We start from the raw sequence: 6775 nt of genomic DNA, 5'->3' as shown, positions 1-6775 counted from the left end.
CGTATTGTTTGAAATTGTATCAAGTTATCCAAACCAAAATTGTTGGTGTACTAATTTGCCGTAACAATGTTGACGAATAACCACAACCAAATATACTGCTTCTTGTTGTCCCGAACAACATAATGTTCTGTCCAATTTTAATTAAAACCTCTACCATTAATCGAATAATGGGATTAAGTTTAGAAATTGATGTTAGGAGAAAAAAATTAATGTTATGTTCGTCATCCATCCTTCAAACATAATATTGATTATTTTGTTAATTATACATTATTGTAACACCTACTTTAGGTCTTGATTTTTCGAGTTATCAAACAATTAAAACATGATATCCGTCGGAAATTTAATATATGATATTGTCGTTTCCATTGCCGGGAGTTGAACCCGGGTCTCTCGGGTGAGAGCCGAGAATCCTAACCAACTAGACTACAATGGATTACATCTTGTGTACTTTTTAATATTGCAATTATTGATTAGTAATAAATAATATTTATATATTGCCCAAGCATCAATGCGAAACAGAGGATTATTCTAACACCCTCTGTTTTTTAAGATTTTATAATTTCAACGTTTTTTATTGATGTGACATTACCTTATCATCTATGATGTATCTAGTTTTGTCAATGCCTATTATTGTACCCGGTAGTCTTGTGTAAGAAACAAGGATCTGAACGAACTAGACTACAATGGAATTCATTTAATAAATGAATTAGTTAATGTAATATTCAAGTGCTTTCGTTCAAATAAACAAACATGGTGCAATGCTCATCAAGAATTCACCATTATTCGACAATCTATGCGTATATTTGGAAATAGTATCAAGTTATCCAAACTATAATTTTCGGTTTACTAATTTGTCGTAACAATGTTGAGGAATAACCACAACTAAATATAGTACTTCTTCCTGTACTAAACAACATAATGATTAGTTGAATTTCATATGAAACCTCTACTATTAATTGAAAAATGGAATTAAGTTTAGAAATTGATGTTAGAAGAGAAAAATCAAAGCAAATTTCGTTATCAATCCTTCAAACATAATATTGATTATTCTATTAATTGTACATTCTTGTAAAACCTACTTTAGGTCTTGAGTACTCAAATAGTTAAAACAGGATATGCGTCGGAAATTTAATATATGATATCGTCGTTTCCATTGCTGGGAGTTGAACCCGGATCTCTCGGGTGAGAGCCGAGTATCCTAACCACCTAGACTACACTGGATCACATCTTGTGTACTTTTTAATATTGCAATCATTGATTAGTAATAAATAATATTTATATATTACGCAAGCAACAACGAGAAAGTGAGGATAATATTTATATAATGCGCAAGGAGCAACTACCTTAGGTCTTGAGTTTTTGAGTTATCAAACAGTTAACAGATGATATGCGTCGAAAATTTAATATATGATATTGTCGTTTCCATTGCCGGGAGTTGAACACGGGTCTCTCGGGTGAAAGCCGACTATACTAACCAACTAGACTACAATGGATCATATCTTGTGTACTTTTTAATTTTGCAATCATTGATTAGTAATAAATAATATCAATAAGAAACCGAGGATTATTCTAACACACTCTCGTTTTTAAGATTTAATAATTTCAAGGGTTTTTATCGATGCGATATTACCTCATGATCTATGATGTATCTAGTTTTTCCCATGCGAGTTGTTGTACTAGGGAGTCTCGTGTAATAAACATGGATCCGAACCAACTAGACTACATTGGAATTCATTTAGTAAATGAATTAGTGAATGTAATATTTTAGTGCTTTACGTCAAATAAAGAAACATTGTGCAATGCTCATTGGGAATTCACCATTATTCGACAATCAATGCGTATTTTTGCAAATTGTACCAAGTTATCCAAACTATAATTGTTGGTGTACTAATTTGTCGTAACAATGTTGAGGAATAACCACGACTAAATATATTGCTTCTTCTTGTCCCGAACAACATAATGTTTTGTCAAATCTCATTTGAAACCTATACCATTAGTTGAATGATGGGATTAAGTTTAGAAATTGATGTTTTGAGAAAAAAATCAAAGCAAAGTTCGTTGTCAATCCTTCAAACATAAGATTGATTATTTTGTTAATTGTATATTATTCTAACTACTTTACGCCTTGAGTTTTTTAGTTATCAAACAGTTAAGACATGACATGCGTCACAAAATTTTATATATGATATTGTCCTTCCTATTCCCGAGAGTTAAACCCGGGTCTCTTTGGTGAGAGGCGAGTATTCTAGCCAAGTAGACTACAATGGATCACCTTTTCTACACTTTTTAATATTGCAATCATTGATTACTAATAAATAACATTTATATATTTCGCAAGCATAAACAAGAAATAGAGGATTATTCTAACACACTATCGTTTTTATCGATGCCACATTAACTCATGACATATAATGTATCTAGTTTTTCCTATGCCTGTACTTTTACCCGCACGTTTCCATTTTATTACTGAAGCAATGTCTGCCCTTTTTAACAGTCAAAGGGCAAATCTTCATGGTCTTTTGATCCCTAATTCAAGGAAGTCACTTGTGGACTCGGAGTTCGCGGACGATACGATGCTATACCTCCAAGGAAATGAAGCGAATCTTGAGACGGCACAGAGTGCTATTGAGCTCTTTTGCAAGCCATGGAGAGTGTCCATCAATTGGAAGTAGTCGAAGGGTTTTTGGATCAGCTTGGAGTCCGAGCCTATTTGGAAGCCAAATGCTGAATTCAAATGGATTTGCAAACGGGGAAGCCACTCGATATCTGGGAACGTGGATTGGGGTAGATATTGACAAAGGAATTCAATTGCAACAAACTCAAAGCAAAATCTGTGACAAAATTCGCAATTGGTCAGGGATGAACTTATCATTGGCTGGCAGGATCATATTAGCTAACCATGTGCTCTTGTCTACGTTATGGCATGCAGTTTCAGTGTGGATGTTTGACAAGCAAGCTATTCGTAATGTTAAAGCGTGTATTAGGGGATTCCTTTGGGCTGGGATGAGGAAAGACAACGTGGCAGCCAAAGTATCATGGTCTACGTTGGTTATTCCCAAGAGTAAGGGGGGTTGAAGATTGATTGACCCTAGATTGTAGAGTCAAGCATTGTTATGCAAGGTATTGGTAAGGAGCTTGTTACCTGGTAACGAGTTATGGTAAACATTGATACATAATAGGAGCATTGTCTGGAGTCCAAGACTGGTTGGGCATTGGAAGTCACACAAAGCGTGGCCTTTTTGTATGCCCTTAAAGTTGAGGAAATCTAACCGGTTGGCTGATCGTACTTGTATGTCAGTGATGCAGGCGTGGAGTATGCTCCGTGGGCATCTAAGTCGGAATCGTCCAAGTACTAGTCTTCAATCGATGCGCCAACCCCTACTGTGAAACGAGATAGTACAATCGCCAGAAGGAACGATGCTTGGACAAAGCAAGCACATGACGTGGGCTACATTGTATTGTCTAGGGATACACTCGGTGGCTGATTGGATGTGGTTGTCCGACAATAATCGTGATCAACTATATGAAGACTTGGGAAAGGTCAGAAATGGCAGAAAGATGCTTGACGTAGTCAATACAGCTGTCTCCTCGCTTCCTATTGGTAATGAGGAAGAGGGTGAATGGTCCGGACAATGTGATGATACCGGAAAAATTAGCAATGTCAGGGGTCTAGGAAGGAATGGGAAGACCGTCCATATTGGATTATTAGATGAAAGTGCATGTTGGTACCCGATTAGAATTGTAGCAAGAGCCGGAAAGAAATGGAAGGTGAACCCACCAGTCGAAGAGGTTGAGGAGGATTGGATCTTGTACGTGGTTGAAGGCAAGCCTCTCGAGCGCGTAGAATGGGATCCCGTTGAATACACATGGAAGCGAGAACAAGATAAATCATTAGGTTTCTTCAAATACTCGACGCGGCTGGGGAGAAAGTTAGGTTCGTATCGTGAGAAGTGTGCCAACAAGTGGTCCCATGCAGCTATCGATTTAGCCTTCGTGGATAGAACTAGGAGCAAGATATGTGTAAAAAGTAACGTGCGGAAGCAAGTATGAAGACCGAACAGAAGGAAGAAAACTCAGGTTTAATGGAGAGCTTGACCTTACCCAATATATGCGGGAGAGACAGAGAGAGTGAGAGAGAAAACACAAGAACTATATTCAACAAAAGTACTCAATCTCTATTGACCACACTCTATACATATGTGTGTTCAATGAACACTTTTATACAAGTCCTAGAAGGATTGACCGAAGTACTGACAATACTTCAATGCTCATTAAGAGCTCCTACACTAACTCCCAAATATATTCCTCACGGAATATCTTTCCTAATGGCCTCCCGGTTTACGCACCAATCCGGCCCTACCTATGCACCGGTCTGCGTACTGGTTTACGCATTCGGCCTAACCGATCGGTCCCAACCGATCTGGTCCTCGGCTTCTTCAGCTGATCCGGCCAATGTTGAGCTTGTCTCTCAACAATATGGAACTCATCCCTTCCCGAGCGGATCAAAGTTTTTTTCTGGTGAATCACCCATCGGGCTGCTCCAACGGGAGAGTGGCTTGGGAATAAAGGCGGCATGAGTGGTTGCAAGGCCTGTAGAGTGAGCTTGGAGGACATTGCTTATTTTTTGTGGTGCTGCCCTTGAGCGCAAGAAATTTGGTTGAGGAGCTTAAGAATCTTGGCTCGGTTCGGGGTGGAGGTTCATGTATCGAGCATAGCAATCACTTGGTTGGCCATTAAATCGGTGGAATGGAAACAGTCCTTCTTTAAAGGTGATACAAGGATCTCTGCAACCAGTGCAAGGAGGTTTATTCTTCTTACGGAACACTGCGTAGACATATGGGTATTAGTGGTCGGCCTTACGGTCTGGCAAGTGTGGGTATCTAGGTGCAAGGAGACCTTCGCGGGTAAACAAACCTCACCGGCTGAGAATCTAGTGATGATCTGGTTCAATCTAATTTCTACGTTGCGAGGTGAGTTTGAAAGACTTCACGGGCCATCTGATGCAAGTGAAGAAGCGAGAGCTCGTTTCTTGCTGAAATGGAACGGTTCGTCGATGCTACAAATAATGGATGGTAAAGTGAAGTGGAATTATCAACCACCACGGTGGCTATTCCCTCCAAGTGTACCTAACATCTAGCTGGGTGCTACCTTGAGGAGCGAATGGAGGACATCTATTCTGAATTCTGCTTGTATGAGGCTCACGTGGAGAATATGCGTTCGAGTTATGCTACACACATCGAATGATGTAGTGCTTTGAAGTTGTTTTTTTTTGTTGTTTCATCTACACATATTGTTTTCCTTCGACATGCAAGATGTCTTATAAGATATGAGTTGTAAATTATCCTTTGTACTTTGCTTAACTAATAGAAGTAGTTTTTTTTTTGGAAAAAAATAATTCAACGATTCGAGGCAACTTGATTACAATGGAATACATTGAGTAAATGAATTAGTTAATGTACTATTCTAGTGCTTTGCTACAAATAAAGAAACAAGGTGCAATGCTTGTCGATCATTGACCATTATTTTGCAATCTGTACATATTGTTTGAAATTTTATCAAGTTATCCAAACTATAATTATTGGTGTACTAATTTATCGTAACAATATTGATTATTTTGTTAATTGTACATTATTGTAACACCTACTTTAGGTCTTGAGTTATCAAATAGTTAACACATGATTTACGTTGAAAATTTAATATATGATATTGTCGTTGCCATTGCCAGAAGTTGAACCCGGGTCTCTCGGGTGAGAGCCGAGTATCCTAACCAACTAAACTACAATGGATCACATCTTGTGCACTTTTTAATATTGCAATCATTAATTAGTAATAGATAATATTTATATATTGTGCAAGCATCAATGAGAAACTGATGATTATTATACCACACTCTCATTTTTATGATTTAATAATTTCGAGGGTTCTTATCGATGCCACATTTACTCATGATATATGCTATATCTACTTGTACCTGGGTGTCCCATGTAAAAAGCAAGGATCCGAGGCAAGTTGATAATAAGGGAATTCATTTAGTAAATGAATTAGTTAATTTACAATTCTAATGCTTTGTTACTAATAAAGAAACATGGTGCAATAGTCATCGATAGTTGACCATTATTCTACAATTGATGCGTATTGTTTGAAATTGTATCAAGTTATCCAAACTAAAATTGTTGGTGTACTAATTTGCCGTAACAATGTTGACGAATAACCACAACCAAATATACTGCTTCTTGCTGTCCCGAACAACATAATGTTTTCTCCAATTTTAATTAAAACATCTACCATTAATCGAATAATGGGATTAAGTTTAGAAATTGATGTTAGGAGAAAAAAATTAATGTTATGTTCGTCATCAATCCTTCAAACATAATATTGATTATTTTGTTAATTATACATTATTGTAACACCTACTTTAGGTCTTGATTTTTCGAGTTATCAAACAGTTAAAACATAATATCCGTCGTAAATTTAATATATGATATTGTCGTTTCCATTGCCGGGAGTTGACCCCGGGTCTCTCGGGTAAGAGCCGAGAATCCTAACCAACTAGACTACAATGGATCTAATCTTGTGTACTTTTTAATATTGCAATTATTGATTAGTAATAAATAATATTTATATATTGCCCAAGCATCAATGAGAAACTGAGGATTATTCTAACACGCTCTGTTTTTTAAGATTTTATAATTTCAATGGTTTTTATCGATCTGACATTACCTTATCATCTATGATGTATCTAGTTTTTCCAATGCCTATTGTTGTACCCGGTAGT

The 6775-nt window shown here is 37.1% G+C and overlaps 2 non-coding genes across 2 annotated transcripts; both read right to left on the bottom strand.

Annotated features, from left to right (window-relative positions):
* Positions 1 to 360: 360 nt before the first annotated feature.
* Positions 361 to 433, bottom strand: TRNAE-CUC (transfer RNA glutamic acid (anticodon CUC)). Its single transcript has one exon. It is a non-coding gene; the product is annotated as a tRNA-Glu (tRNA).
* A 6058-nt stretch (positions 434 to 6491) lies between these two features.
* TRNAK-CUU (transfer RNA lysine (anticodon CUU)) lies at positions 6492 to 6564 on the bottom strand. The gene has a single exon. It is a non-coding gene; the product is annotated as a tRNA-Lys (tRNA).
* Between the last annotated feature and the right edge of the window lie 211 nt (positions 6565 to 6775).

This window comes from Azolla caroliniana, unplaced genomic scaffold (assembly GCF_043228905.1).
Source record: "Azolla caroliniana isolate FFs.n. ecotype wild unplaced genomic scaffold, voAzoCaro1.0.p SCAF_10, whole genome shotgun sequence".
Taxonomy (NCBI): Eukaryota; Viridiplantae; Streptophyta; class Polypodiopsida; order Salviniales; family Salviniaceae; genus Azolla; species Azolla caroliniana.
The sequence above is the reverse complement of the archived record's forward strand: the minus strand, read 5'-3'. Positions and strand labels throughout refer to the sequence as shown.